Source organism: Chiroxiphia lanceolata, chromosome W (assembly GCF_009829145.1).
Source record: "Chiroxiphia lanceolata isolate bChiLan1 chromosome W, bChiLan1.pri, whole genome shotgun sequence".
In the NCBI taxonomy this organism is placed as follows: domain Eukaryota; kingdom Metazoa; phylum Chordata; class Aves; order Passeriformes; family Pipridae; genus Chiroxiphia; species Chiroxiphia lanceolata.
In genome coordinates this window covers 13,086,263-13,102,308 of record NC_045670.1, presented here as the reverse complement: position 1 = coordinate 13,102,308, position 16,046 = coordinate 13,086,263, and the positions used below count along the sequence as shown (strand labels likewise).

Sequence of the window (16,046 nt, the reverse complement as noted above, 5' to 3'; positions counted from 1 at the left end):
TGCGTTACTCTGGTTCCTGCTGCTGTGGTTGTGTACCTGAATAGGGTTTTACACACCTGGAAGAAATCTGTTTAAGTTCTTTTCTTGTGACCACACAGGCATAGCTTCTCCCCATGTCACAAAATCTAGGGATCTCGTCCGCTGTCCTGAAATCAAGTTCCTTACCATGACCAGTGGTTCGGGAGAGGCACAAGCCTGGGGTTTATGTTGCTTTTCATACTTACTCTTTTCAGTGCTGTCACAAATTAAAAAATTGATAACATACATAGCTTTTTATAGATGTTCTTGCAGGCTACACAGATTCTCCCCCTTTTTGTTTTTATCTAGTATGTGTTTCAATGTGTGATGTGCTTTTTTAATAATTGCTTGTCTTATGGGTTAGTGTGGAATGCTTGTGACGTGAGAATTTTCCTATTTGATAGGAAGTAAAGTTGTTTTATTATTATTGTTAATCCATTTTAGGGTACGAAAGGTTGCTAAGCAACTAAATCATTGTGTTTTACACTCTTGCGTTTTGTCTAGTGGATGCTGTGGCAGTTATGTTTTGTGGATGTGTATCTATTTGCATGTACATATTTCAATATGTCCAATTCAGAGATGTATATATCTGTTCACCAGATCTCATTTGCCATTAACTCTCTAGGGTTAATGCTTTCCTGAGATGGTATGGGTGTGATTTTTTTGACAGTCTGGGCATGCCCTGATAATGTCTGAGCTTTATTAACCGTTATTTTGAATTGTCTCTTTAGAGAACATTTATTCTGATGGAAAAATGAATGAGACAATTTTGCTCTCTCTAGAACTCTGGTTATGGTGTTAAACATTGCTGCTTTACCAGCTTCTCAGTTTTTGTCAGTTATTGGCCCTGGCATGTCAGCGTGTGACTTTGTGTGTATTATGTAGAAATCATACCTTCTGTGAATCACAAGAAACCAAACAGAACGCATTTCAAACAACAGGTGAGGGTTAACAATATCTCAAGGAAACTAACTTTCAAGACGAGGTATTAACCTTATAGTATAACAGACATAGTTACAACATTAAAGGGTTGTTCAGAAAATTTTCCCAAGGCAATAGGAATGGCTATCAGTTCCAGAACCTGCATAGAGTCTTGGTTCATGGTCTGTACCTCTCGTTCCCATTGTCTTGTATCAGGATTTACTCAAGTCATTGCAGCATTTTGTGTTTTTCCTAGATGCATCTGTGAAGGCCCTGAGGTTTTTTACTGTTTCAGGTTTGCATCTGGTGTGGCTTTTAAAGGTAAATTACTGATTTCTGCCTACAATCTGTGCTTAGGGAGATGGATTGAAATATTACCACTAAAGCTTGCCAAGGCAGCTTGGAATCCTGCGTCCTCAGCTGGCATCCTATCCAAATTGTCCTTTGAAGATGGAATGTTGACGAAGGCAGGATCTCTTCCATCCAGTTCCTGCAGTCGTCCTCTGCCTTTAATGACAAGCTTTGCAAACATATTAACAGTCTACACAGTTTTTAGGTGGTGTGTGTGTGGCAGAAGCAGTCAGAATTTGCAGTGGGTCTTGTCAGTCTGATCCCACTGAAACAAAACCGCAATGGTTCATACCTGCTGGAAACAAGGACTAGGCAGATTTGCCGTTCAGGATTTCTCCTGTTTTGTCTGTTTTGTATCGCCTTGGCACAAATGTCTAACACCTGGTTTGCCTCTGCAGCCAGAGACTTGTCAGACCTTAGGTTGGAGTCCCCCCTTAGCAGCTCAGAGGGTGTAGGTCCCCTGTGGTTATGGTTAAAACAGGTCTTAAGCAATTGGCAGCTCCCTGAGGCTTCTGCAATTCGTGCAAATATAAAGTGTTTTTTACCTCGAGCTGCAGCAGCTGTGGAGAACCTTTTTGCTGCATGGATTCCTGTCCAAGGCAAGTCCAGAGTTGTGATTGTTGGATCTTCTCTGAAACAATCTGAAGTCCTGCATCTTGGACAGTTTTGGTTAGAGCAGTAATAACAAATGGCAGTTCATTTCTTGTGGCTGTGGTTATTAATGTGTCATCTACATAATGATGTATCATGGTTGTTTGATATCTTGTCGGGTTATTTTGCATCTCCTGAGGAAGGACAATCCAGCAGTGATTTTGCATGGGTTGTGCATTGTTCAAGGTCACGATGGGAGAGGAAAGCCTCTGCGCATCCTCAGGGTGTGGGAGGGTGATAAAGAAATAGTTCTTTGAATCAGTTACCACTAGTGGTCAATTTACTGGGAGGATAGTGGTTGAAGGTAGTCTATTTTGCAATGCTCCTGTAAGCTTTATGACTGCATTTACTGGTTTTTCATGCTGCAATGTTCTCCACCTGTCACCTTTCTTGGGGGTGCAGAGTATAGGGGTATTTTGGGGCTGGTTGATGGCACATTGCAGCTTGCCCCAAGCTGCTTCCTCTCTTGCACATGAAAGGTGGTGGCACAGAGAAGGACATCAAGCAGTACCGCAACAAGCAGTGTGATGCTTATGGCACAACCTTTGCCTTGTTTATGGCACCCTTGGTACAACTCAGTCCATTCTCTGCTGCTTAGGTAGTTATGGGATGTTGCTGTTAAGGGTCTCCAAGGACAATCTTTCTGAGAGTGATCAGTGTCTCCACATCTAACACAACTTGCCTTATGTCTGGTTTCTTTTTGTACTCCTAGTTGGGCATTTAAGGCTGCAGCTAAAGAGGCAGGTTGGTGCTTCTCAGAGCTAACTCTTTGGTAGGGTTGAACCAGTTCAGTAATGTTGCAGCCTTTCCCTGCAGGAGGGGTCTGCAAAGCTCTTTCACAGCTTGTGTTTTCCTTTTCAAAAGCCAATTGCTTATACAGCATCTCTCTGGCTTCATTGTATTCAACTTGCTTGTTTAAAGCAGACTGCAGTTGGTCTAAACATCTCAAATTTGGTTCAGTACAACCTTGTAACACTTTAATGGGGGACAGGTAATCATCTTGGTTTGTAGTGAGAATGTTTTTCATAGCTTTTAGGGCTTGCCTGGCTACTACGTCGCATATCTCTCTATGGTATTTATATTGTGTATCTATTGAACTATAATTTGCATCCCTGGTTAACTGATGTGCTGTGATGCTTGCTTGGGTGTTAGCTGCTGTGTATTTGGCACAACTTTCCTGAAAGCCAGATAGCCAGACTATATACTGGGTGTCATTAAGAACTAATTTCATTAGCTCTTTCCAGTCATGTGGGGTGAAAAAATAGATGGAACTCAATGTTTCTAAGTACCCTAGGGTATTTATCAAAGACATGCCAGTATCTCTTACCGAACGCCTCAATTTCTCTGTAGCCCCATACAGGGGTTGAAGCTGAGGGGACTGGCTTTGGCTAGATTCGTTTGAGCACGCCTGAATATCATTCAAGCTTCCCATTCGAAGTGCCTTGTCTAGATACTGTTCCCACATGTTAACTGACCTCCCCCCATTTGCCTTTTCGTTCCCTCCCGGTGGAACTATCCCGGTTCCCTCCTCCCCATCCCCCCATTCCTCCCCCCCTATGGCTCCTGTGAACCCGGTTCCCTGGGGGGGGGGGGGGGGGGGGGGGGCGGTGGGTAGGGGGCAGGGTTGCTTTCCCCTTTGTGTCTGTGGGTGGGGCGGGGCTGCGCTGGGGCCAGAAGAGAAGGATCAGTGTCCGGTCCGTGTGGTGGGGAAGATGGTTGCCTCCACGCCGGGCTATGTGGTCGCAGTTCATCTGCTGTGTGGGGTGGCAAATGTGCTGGGTTTTCCCCCCCCCATCGCCATTACGGGGCCCCCTGTGGTGGTCCCATGGGCTGGGATCTCGCATCTCGGCTTTGTCTCTTCCCAGCGACTCGTACTCCCTCGGCTCCCGTCCCTCCCCGCTGTATGTCCCGTGAGTTTCTGTTACTATGTTGCAAGTTTGGTAATTGCTTCTATGTGTGTCTTGGTTCAGAATATGGTAAGATTTTAGCAGTAAAGTTAATGTTTCAATGTCTCTGTGAGGTTTCTATGGAAACGAAGCGTCTTATGTTACCTTAACTCTGGGCGGCTGCAAGCACACGTGTTCGGGAGTCTTTTGTCTGGCCGGCTTTAGTTTCAGTTTCTCGGGAGTTGTTTTTCTGCGGGTTTTTTTTCTCTTGGCGTGTCTGCGAGGTTTCGGGGCTGCTCCGGCTGCGGCGGGGGGGGACGGGGCTGCTCCGACGGCTCGGGGGACTCCGGGCATAGCTGATGTCCTCGGCGCGGGCTGTGAGCGGCGGGCGGGGGCGTGTCTGTGGCGAGTGGCGGGGCAGCGGCGTCTGGCTCGGCGGTGGTGTGTGGCGGCGGGTGCTGGCGAGCGCAGGCACAGGCTCGGCGCGGGTGCCTTGGTGGGCGCCGCGTGGCTTTTAAACGTGGCGCGGGGCCGACGGCGTGTGGCGGCGGGCGGTCCTAGCGCCGGGCCGGCAGTGAAAAGTGGTGAAAAGTTCCTTTGGGGTTTCCGCGGTTTCTGAAAGGTTTTTCTTCGGTTTGGAGAGTCTACACTGTCGTCACAGACAGGCAAGGGTCGGCAGGAGGTGGCAACGAGTCTCCTTCGGTGCGCCGGACGCTGCCAGCGCACGTGCGTGGCTCGACCATTTCCCCGCTGTTGCAGACTGCGGCACGCGCGGGGGGAAGGGTGGCAGGGTCGTGGCGGGGCTTTTAAGCCTGGCGCGGAACCGGCAGGGGCAGCGGGCGGGCAGGGAGCTGCGGCAGTTTCTGCTGGACAGAAAACTGATGCGGGGCTCCGCGGGGTCCAGCGGTGGTTGAGGATGTTAGAGGCGGCAGCGGCAGAGCCGCTTTTGCGCACATGGCCGAGCCACGGCAAGCAGCAGGTAGCGGGGCTTCCCCTGGCGGTTTTAAGGTGCTCCACCGTCTCCGCTTAGGGAAAAGTCCTCGCTGCGTGTTAGATGTTGAGGCTGCCTTTCAGCCTAACTCACCGCTCCGGCGTAAGTCGGAGTTCGGTCCGCCCTCTCCGGACGCTTCGATCTGTTGGCTTTTTCTTTTCTTCTTTCCTCTTCTCGTATCGTGCACTTTTTCTAATATTATGGAGCTCCTAAACTAACTTCCCGTTTTTCAGACACCACTGACACAACAATTACAGACGTCTACGTTTTTTGCGGTGAAAGATTCCCGTGTCGGAAAAATCGACTCGATAACGGAATCTACTGGTGTTTTGCCTGATTCAGGATAATCTAAACTGACTTATATTAAGTTAAAGGAGTCCCTTGTTCGGGTGTGCCATGTGTAGGGGAAACAAGTCCTTATATAATAAGGAAAAACAGCTCCTTGTGAGGTGGTGAAACAGTGAGACTTTATTTCAAAATCTGCGCTGTTTTATCCTTTAACACCATGTGATTTCTTTAGCCAATGAGGTTACCTATGTCGGTGCATGATCCCCTGGGCTCTTCTGCCCCGGCACGTACCCTGTGCCCTGGACACGCCTCCCACAAGGGGGTTCTGTCTGGGTTACCACACTCCTGCTACCAGCAGCAGCAATGGTTTTTGACCATTTGTAAACCATTGCTGGATCTAGTCGAGTTGGAGAAGAAAAAAAAACCAACAAAAAACCACCACACCTATCACACAACTCACTACCAGGAGCTGGGAGGGTGGCTGCTGCACCCTTCTTGCTCACCCTGCCTGCGCAAACTGCCACGCCATGCCCCTGTTTGCGCTCCTGTATGCAGCACTCCAGGTCACTTACTCCCTAGAGCTGTTTAAACCACCCGCAAATGGGCCTGGCAATGCCCCTTGCTCGTCTGATTGGCTGCCAAGAGCTGACAAGTCCCTTTCACTCTAATCTGCCCCAAGGGATCTATTAACAAGAACCTGGGTTACCCTTGTCCCCTGGGACTGGTCATAACAAAGGTTTCTCCAGAGCCTTCTCTTCTTTAGGCTGAATAGCCCCAACTGTCTCAACCTGTCTTCATAGAAGAGGTGCTCCAGCCCTCTGATCAATGTAGTGGCCCTCCTCTGGTCTTGATCCAACAGGTCCACATCTTTCTTGTGCTGAGGGCCTGTAGGAATAGGTACCCCCCTTTTTGGAAGAATTTGTAATGGGAATATTAGAGCTTAATTAAATGTCACTTAAGGAGAGTTTTTGCCTAAAAAGAAACTCCTTTTTCAAGGACGGGGGAGGTGTTTCTTTCCCTCCTGTGTCCCAGAGAGGAAGCAGTAGTCTCTCTCTCTTTCTCTGGTCTGAGGTGTTGCCTAAAGATCAGGAGCAGAAAAAAACTCCAGGCAGATTTAGTAGAGATAAGATAAGAGAGCAGTTCTTTAATGAAGGCCTTCTGACCATGGGAGTACAGAAAGGGTGCGCACCCGCATCCAGGGGTTCCACAATTTATGGTCCGATCCAAGAACCACCTGCCCCCAGATCTGGTCCCTGGCACACCTCCCCGGAAATTGAGTCAGAGGTCCTAAGACCCCTTTCTTCCTCATATTCATCTTCTTCACAGCACGTACTGTCTTTGGAGCTTCTCCAAGGTTGCAGGCTTGAAGGTTGCTTTGACTATAATGGTATCTTGTTGTTCAGGTCTGGGGTGCAAATGTTCTTAAACAGAAGGTGTTTACTACAGTCCTACCTTGAAAGGAGTCTAAACAAGCCTAAAGAATTTAGAAAATTCTATATGAAATGGGGGAATAGAGTTTGGTAAGTGTTAACTACAATTCTAAAGTGTGACAGACTATACAGCTACATTAAAATCTACAAAAAGCTAAAAACCCTAAGGCATCAGAGGAGAGACAAACACTCACGATGTTACAGGCTGTGCCTGCCTTGAAGCTGGGGGAGGGGGGACAAAGAAGATAAGAAGTCTGGAAAAGATCAGTAGGCGTTACTTTCTCAGGCCCAGCACTCTCAGTGCTGGTGCAGAATTTTTCTTTGTAAGTTTTCAGTGTCTTTGACTTTGAAATAAACCTTTTGAATCCTTTCCACTGCCTTGGCATTTTGGGGGAAAAATACCTACAAATATTTTACTTTACAGGGCCCCAGACCTGAACACAGTACTCCAGATGGGGTCTCACAGGAGCAGAGTAGAGCAGGAAAATCACCTCCCTGGACCTGCTGGTCAAACCTCTTTCCATGCAGCCCAGGATGCAGTTGGACTTCTGGGCTACAAGTGGACATTACCAAGTCATGTTGAGCTTTTCATCCACAAACACCCCGAAGTCCTTCTCCCCAGGGTTGCTCTCAAATCATTCTTCTCCCAGCCTGTACTGATATTGGCAAACCAGTCAACAATTGCACTCTGTAGTCCTATGGTTTGTATTTTGAAAAACTGGAATAAGTTTGGGGAAGATCCGATAACTAAAGATAAAATGAAGAGATATTGTAATCAATGGTGGTGTCTCAGTTTTAAGAGACTGGAATGTTTGCTAAAGAGGATGAGTTATGGGACAAACCAAACTCCTCTTTCTCAACAATTGTAAATTCGAAATTAAGGGGGCTTTAATTGAGGAAGTGTGGAAAAAACAGAAGAAATAACAACCCTTTATTAAAAGATATATGTGTGTTGGCAAGAACAGTAGCAGAACACAGAAAAAATAACTAGACAATAGTCCTGTACCCAAAAGTCCCCTTCAAACAAAAGAAAAAGGTCTGAATACTTCTCTGTCTTTAGCGCAATTCTAATCATGGTTGGCAGGGGGCGCTGTTGGATCGCTGGAGGTGCAGAGCCTGCAGTACTCTGTGTTGACCTGTAGGGGGTGCTGTTGGATTACTGGAGGTGCAGAGCCTGCAGTACGCTGTGGTGGTCTGCAGGGGGCGCTGTTGGGCTCTGGCGGTCACCATGCGGGAGGGGGGTCTGGGGGGTGGTCTTGGATCGCGGGAGAAGCCGAAAAGAAAACGGAGACCCTTTCCCCAATGGAAGAAGGGCAGTAGGAGAAAACAGTCCACCCCCACAGGACTCACTGTTGTTCTCAGATGATAGTGTTTCAAGGCTCCTCCCTTCTCTCCCAGCAAGTACACAACTCTCTGACGAAAAAAACCCAGTAGGTCCCGACTGGAGTCACGAGGTAGCATGCGAGCCGATTGAGGCCGGTGGTCAGGCCTCACCAGGACGAAAAGCCAGAAAGACCAGCTTCCAGGCCTTTTCTCCAAAAATGCCTGGACACAGACCCTGTCTCCGTCCCAGACAGAGAACTCCGCAGTCTGATCTCTCCCCTCTGAGAAGAACCAGCCACCCCCTCCCAAAACTCCTCCCCTCTCCCCCATCCTCTGATGGGCCATCCGTTAGGAATGCGGTCTGGCCAGATAGGTTCTTTTGTAAGGCAAATTGACCCCGTCCCCCCCACTCCGTTTTCTTACAGTGGAGCAGGGGAAGAAAAATTCCCCTATTGGATTTATAACCTATAACAAGTGGTCACCTTATAAAGTGGAGAATGGAGAAAACACGTTTTTTCAGTTTAATATTATCTTACAGATGATGTTATTTTGTCAGTGTTAGAGACACCATGACTGCTTTTACAAACTCTTTTTGACCTGTTCAAAACTCCAATAGTACATGGAGAGCGACTGTTAATTATGGTGACTTGTATACAGTCACACCCCCCCCCCCCTTGCAGTTACGGTACTGACGTGGTTACCCTCATGGGGAGACTCAGAAAAAATGTGCATCCCTGTAAGGTGGTATTGGATCTTGCTAATGCTTTCTTTTCAATAGCCATTTACTTCGGAAAGTCAGGATCAGTTTGCCTCAGGCATTTAAAAGCAGTTTCTCTGTCTGTTGCTGAATGGTGGTTGCTGATGTAGCTCTCAGGTCGGGTGCTATCACTGTTTACCATTATATTGATGATCCCTTGATTATGCCGGAGTCACAATGAAAAATTGAGGCAGCTGCTGAATTGCTGCAGGTCCCCTTACAGGACCAAGGCTGGGCAATTAATCCAAAGAAGATACAGGGCCCTAATACTACTGTGCATTTTCTGGGGATAGCTTGGCATGGGCAACTCAAGGAAATCCTGGCTATGGTGATGCAACTGCACACTTTCCTGGGGCTTTCAGGGTACTGGAGAACCTTTGTTCCACACCTGGAAGTACTAGTACGCTCTCTGTAGGAACTGACTAGGAAGAGAGTTGTTTGACAATGGGCCAAGCATCAGCAAGAAGCCTTTGATGACTGCAAGAATGCTTTAAGTATGCCCAATTATACATAGCTGCATTTGAGGGCATTACATAGACCCTGGAGGAAAATGAAGTGGGGTTGGTAGGCTTTGACTGCCTGGCAGGTTACCTACATTAGCCCCAAGGGGGTGGCAATATGTATTCACTGCTATGGATACAGTGTCAGGATTACTCTTTGTAATATCAGACTCTCGAGTTCTTGTGTTTCATGTGTCTTCGACAAATGCCCAGGTCTTATCTAGGGGGGACAGCCCTGGAGTTCTGTTATTGGTGGCGTGGACCTCCATCAAATTGAAGTTCAGTCTGAAAAAGCACAAACCATTCCTCTTCAATATGTATGGGCAATCACCCCATCTCAAGCTACCAGGCCTGGAGTAATTTTAGCTGAAGGAGCTGGGGCAACAGCATATGTTGGCTCATTGTGCTTTGTAGATTTGCACGACATGCACACACTCCAGGTGCATCTTTGCAGTATTACTATGTAAATACTTGTGTGTGGCAACTGTTTCCTTTTTATTCTCCACATAGCAGATATAGAGCACCTGTAGTATGCCTTCACCTGAGGTTTAAATTGGACATCAGAGGCACTTGTTGCTCGGAATGTAGAAGTAACTGCACTGCACCTGGGAATTTTCCCAGTCCAGTTGCTGATGTGCTACCTCCTGTCTCAACACCACGCATGCTGTTCTGAGTTTGATGGCATGTGCTGCTTCAACATGACTGCTAAATCAGCTGCATTGAGAGGAACATTTGACATTGACAGGACTCCATACGATGACTAAGGCACTGTCAGTGATGCCTTGCTAGCTGAGTGGTTTAATATTGTACAGGAGGACTGGGACATTTACCTTAAAGCATTACATGTTTATTCCTTTTCCTATATACTTTGCTAAGTTCCTTTGCAAATTATCATGTTCTATACTTCCAGTCCCAGCAGGAATGCTTCCTTGAGTGAGAGGGTGAAATGTAGGGACAGAAAAGTTCAATGTGGAAGATTTATTCAAGGAGGAAAAAGAGTTTTCTCTCAAGGAAATTTTTGCTGAAACTAGGCCTCGAAAAGATCAGTGTGGGAAAATTCCATTTATTACACCTATGGATGTTTATTCTTTGCCTTTTTTGAGAAGTAGGATTCCTGTGTAGAGATGACACTTTCTCACAGACATGCTGTGAGCCCCCTGCTGGAAGAGAGGTAGTCCATAAAAGGATGGGGAGAACACAGCCTTGAACTTATGTGCTGACATTGTTTGAGATCTCCAAAATCCAATTCCCTAGTCCTAGCCCCCTCCCACATCTCAACCCAGTGAGAGATGGGTTTTTTTCCAGACAAACACACCAGACTCAGAATGGGGGAAAGGGAATATATTACAATGACTGTACAAATAAATACTACAATACATTGCATACAATCTTAGCTATCTCTACCATGACATAAGTATTTACAATGGATCAAATCTCTTCTCCCCTCCAAATAAAAGTCCAGGAGGGAAGAAGGAAAGATCCCTTCCAACTCTCAGGGCAGGAGCTTCTTCAGAGTAGCAGTCTATCTCTCTCTCATGCATGCAGCTGTTACTGGATCTCTGCCAGCACACACAAGGGGATATCCAAGCCCCTCGGCCCCGTCGTCTTTCAAGCGAGGGGTCTTCTCTTCCGTGGACTGCGTAGCAGGGACAAGTTCGCGTCACCACGTCATACGACGAAGCTCAGGGGTCTTCGTGGCAGTCCCTCTCCTCAGGGATTCAAATTCCCCTTTGCAGAGCTCTGTGCTCTGTCTCAAGGCAGCGGGGGGGCAAGGTCACCCTCTCCACATTCCTCTCGGAGCTCTCTAGCTCCTTTCTGCAAGTGCTGTAGCACTCTAAGGCTCTTTCAAGTAAGAGTCCATCATCTTCCTCCTTTCAAGGAGGGGTCTCAAAGGAGTCTGGGGTCTTTATTCAGTTCTTACCCCTAAAACTCTGTCTCTCTGCTGCTGGCTTTCCTTCTCGGCTCTCCCAGACAACTCTGTCTTCCTTGCTCAGTTGCATGCTGTTTCTGCTGCTTCCTATCTCTTCTACTGGCTCTCTACCACGGTTCTTCTGTCAGTGCAGTTCTGCCGCTACTGCTGTTGCTCACAGTGAAGAAACATCTCCAGGTTCAGCTACAGACACTTAGTCCAGCTTAACACTGTTCCAAGTCTCTGTAACCCCCAACTGGGGCTGGGGGGGGCAGGAGCCCCCCAGAGGGCTCCTGCCCTCTCTTCGTGGTTCCTACAACATGGCTACCACTTCTACAACAAAACTACAACTCTTCCATTTGCTTGTGGTATGTTTACATTTCGCAGAAGCACTCATTGGCTAAAACTTCAAAACTTCAAGGGTTACCACCCCCTGGGGGTTACCACTTTCTTAGCTTCAGGGGGAAAACCTGGTTCAAACCACTACAGTGCATGTGAAAGGTGTTGTTATAAAAGCACCAGAAACAGGTTTGATGGGTGCTCTTTTCGCCTGCTGTGTGAATTAACAGCATATTTTGGGTTTCCAACTTCAGAATAAACTTATCCTTAATACCTTAGCCATGGTCTGGTCCTCTGGGTACATATCAATTCTTACAGTAAGGATAAAAAGGAATAAGGGAGACTGTCCCATTGAGTCACAAGGTTCAGAGTGGACCCCCTTGCCAAACTTGGCCCCAGACTTGACCAGCTGTTTAGATCTAAAGGTTTTAACAGCACTTAAACTTACTTAATCAATAGCCTAATTTAAACAATTTAACAAAAGATTCTATAGAATTTACTATAAGCACAACAGCAACTCACAGGCCTAACTTACAAATCTAAAGTACTTAAGAATCTAGGAGAGCGACATTCCTAGTACATTTGCTATAGCATATGCACACTCACATGCACACAGACCTAAAGGAGTATGTACAAGGTATATACCTGTGAAAAATTCCCTTCAAGTTCAGTGAAGTACTCACATCGGATGCCTTTGTATCTTCTCAGTGGGCGAAGGGTTGAGCCTCGAGGAGTGAGGTTATGAGCCTAGGATCCACTGACGGTGTTTGACCTGATCCTCCAAGTATAGCAAACTTGACAGTTCGCTAGCTCTGAGAGTTGTCCCACTCAGAGGGAGATTGCTGGTCCGGGAGAACTCAAAGGATCTCACTTAGGACCATATTTATAGGATTGCAAGAGAGTTGGCTTTCATCATTGTAATTTTTCTTCCTGACCAAAATTTGGGTCAGTAACTTCCTTTGAAATTTCAATAACAAAAATGATGTTCCACTTCGGTTGTTATTCAGGCCAGAAAAATAAGTTTCCAAGGCTATTCATTAAAAAATCAGAGCTCATTAGACAGCACTAGTTCCTGGGAACAGACGGTGTTTCTGATAAGCTCAAGAGGAGCTTAGCCCAGGTGCATCAAGGCTGAGGCCTAACGAGCATTTCTGAGATCTTAGTGTGGCCCAAGGAGGGCAGGGGAGGGGGGCAATTGTACCACCACACCCAGGTGGCCAAGAAGGCCAATGTCATCCTTGCTTGTATCAGAGTGTGGCCAGAAGGACTAGAGAAGTGATCTTTCCCTCTGTACTCGACACTGGTGAGGCTGTACCTTGAGTACTGTGTCCAGTTTTGGGTCCCTCACTACAAGAAAGACATTGAGGCACTGGAGTACGTCCAGAGAAGGGCAACAAAGCTGGGGAAGGGTCTGGAATGTAAGTCCTATGAGGAGTGTCTGAGAGTACTGGGGTTGCTTGGTCTGGAGAAAAGAAGGCTCCGGGGAGACCTTATTGCTCTCTACAACTACCTAAGAGGAAGTTATGGAGAGGTGGGCATTGGTCTCTTCTCCCAGGGAAGCAGCAATAGGACAAGGGGAAATGGCCTCAAGTTGCACCAGGGGAGGTTCGGGTTGGATGCTAGGAAAAATTTCTTCACTGGAAGAGTGGTTAAGCATTGGAACAGGCTCCCCAGGGAAGTGGTGGTGTCACCATCCCTGGAAGTGTTTAAAAAATGAGTAGACATGACACTTCACGATATGGCTTAGTGGGCATGGTGGTACTCAGTCAAAGGTTGGACTTAATGATTTTGAAGGTCTTTTCCAACCTTAATGATTCTCTGATAATAGACTGTCTCTGTTTCTTTTCCATCATCTTCCTATATTTCTAAGTTAAACTGGGAGTAGTTTCTTCTAGCATTTGGCTTTATATTTTTTCATTTTATTTTCCTAATCCATGTTGATAGGAAGAAGAAACCCCATTTCATTGCACTGCTTGGCATGGCTAATACTTGCTAAAGCACTTTGTGAAGCAGGTTGAAATGTGAATGTTAAAAACAAAGAAGGGGAGACTTTGCTCCTGAGAGCATCTGCTAGGGGTTACCATGTTATTATGGAATGCTATGAGGAACTGGACTTTTTTAATTACCTTAAAACATTGCTACTGGAGCGAGCTATGCAAGCCTCCTGCCAGGAGAGTGAATATAAAGGCTAAGGGGAGGAAGACATAGCGCACAAACTGTTAATTCTGAAGGTTTGGGGGGTGACTCTTTGGGTGTGTAACACTGTGATGGACTAAAATGTTGGTAATGTCTTAAACACTGTCAAAATCATAGAAAGACTTTTTGTCGAACTGCAAGGAAGTAACTGCCTGTCTGCAACCACCGAAGCCTGACTGAAATTTGGACTGTGAAGGAGGACTTGAGATAAGACTGTTGTCTAATGATCTCAAGTCTGAGGAGAAGTAAATAAGGCTCGGGAAAGAAGAATGTATCTGTGTTAAGAATCGACCCTAGCTGGGCCCAGGGGGTGGTGGAGGAGAAGGGGTTTGGGTGCGTGATGGTGAAATCTCTCCACACCAAATCGAAGAAGTAAAACACACGGGACATTCACGTGAGAGGCAGCTGAGAAGGGGTCATAAACCATCAAAGACCCCCAAAGCACACCTTCCCCCCCCCGACTCATTCTTGAGGCCTTCTACCACCAGAGGACTGCACGTGATCCAAGTGGGGCAACAAATCCAGAGTCTGTCACAAGAGACTGCAAAGCTTCCCCCCCAAGGGAGGTGCCTGGCATCTCCTCAGTGTATATTAATCCACTGGAGGCTATGTTTTGTGGGACCCTCACCACCAAGAAGACCAGAAGAACCAGATTGCCAGGATGCTGCCGGGGTCCATGGAGTGGTGATACATTTATATTTTAATCTCTGTCACTTTCTTTCCCCCCTCCTTTTTCCTATTTTTTTCTATCTCCCTTTCTCTGTCTCACATTTACCATTAAATAAAACTCATACTATCGCCTTTGGCATCTGGTCTTGTTTGCATCTTAATTTGAGGAGAGGCATTTGTAATAATTTTAATAATCGGATCATAACAGATGCCTATCTAAAGGAGACCAGTGGCATTCTCTGTGTGTGTGATGTTTATCTCCTATGGGCCAGGCTGTGACAAAGGAGGCCCCTGTGTGCACACACCCATCACCACCCTGGAGAAGGCCTTGATGCCTTAAAATCCATATTACATAGATTTTAATATAGCTTTTTAACACTTTTATAATGGAACTTTTAGCTAAATACCTTTTGTAGTAAATTCCTGAAATATTGTTTATTATTCCTTGTCAAGGATTCCAAGGGATAAAGATTTTTAGAACATCTAGTCTGTAGAGAATGTCCTTAGACAAGACATAACAGGCACATTGCTTGATATAACCAAGTCAAAACTACTCAAGAGGACTCAGAAGCCTTGAAACTGTTCCAATAAGGGAAGAAGGTGATGACAAAGAGGAGTATGGGGAGGAAGGGGTGGTCTTTTACAACCACCAACTCAATTCTGGGAGGCATGTCTAAGGGAGGTCCGATAGGATGGACAGTTTTTGGGCTGGGTGTAAGCAATGATGTAATGGTCAAATATTATAATTAGATAGTGTTATAAAAATTGTAAAGCCTATTCTGTGTGGGTGTGCAATATGTATATTGTGCACCTAAAGCACTTTAATTAAAGAACTGCTCTTTACCTTTTCCTACTCAAAATTGTCAAGAAAATTATTTGTTCGATTTTAGGTAGCAGCCTTGCCTTTTAGCAGGGGTGCCTCCGAAGTACGCCCATCCCCCCCAAGCCTAAATGACTTTGCAAAAAACCAGCACCTCCAGCCTCTGCAAAAACAGCCCCCCCCACACACACAGGGGAAGCACCAGGAGGGTTTCTCAGGGTATATAAATCCATTGAACTTTATGTTTCATGGGTTTCTCTCCCCCACCACTCCCCAACGGACCAAGACACCAATGACAACAACAACCAAGTTCATCAGAGACCTGTGAGTGGTGACTATAAAACTTTTTTCTCTCTTTCTTTCTCTCTTTTCCCTTACACATTTCCTTGGGTGATATCTTTATGCTTTTACATTGCTATATTACAACCAAAACAGCTACATACCTGTTTTCCTTTGCAACCAAATTGTTCTAAAATAAACTATTTATATATCTGTAAACACTGATCATCTAGTATTGATTTACTCTAATTCACTCCAGGAACTTATTAGCAAAAATAAAAGTTACTCCTGCCTGGCAGAGCAGATCATAACAAATGCTTGGCAGAATATGGAGCTAACCTTGATGCAACAGAGAATGTTAGCAATGGGTGAATGAGGTGCTTTTAGTCAGGAATTATGTCCATAGATCACGTATATCATATAGTACCTCTGAATTGCTTCATTTGAATGGTACAAGACATTATTATTTTTATGACGTGGGGTTTTTGAGTGTTTCTACAGAGAATATTGATGACTCCAATAGTCTTTAAAGTTGCTGACTAATTATTTTTCCATGATTGGCTTTATTTTGATTCATTATTGCCTTATCAATTAACACCTTATAAGCAACACACTCTCTATGGAAAATAGCAGGAACGCTGAATTCTGTAAAAGGCAACAAGATATTAACTTAAAAGAAAAGAATAATTTACTGTTTGCCTTTGATATCTATGTGTCA

The 16,046-nt window shown here is 45.9% G+C and overlaps 1 long non-coding RNA gene across 1 annotated transcript; it reads right to left on the bottom strand.

Moving 5' to 3' along the window:
• Positions 1–898: 898 nt before the first annotated feature.
• Positions 899–14,817, bottom strand: LOC116780074. The gene is made up of 3 exons (XR_004354316.1): positions 14,739–14,817; positions 11,433–11,439; positions 899–912 (listed from the first exon to the last, which is right to left on the bottom strand). It is a non-coding gene; the product is annotated as an uncharacterized LOC116780074 (long non-coding RNA).
• Positions 14,818–16,046: the final 1,229 nt, after the last annotated feature.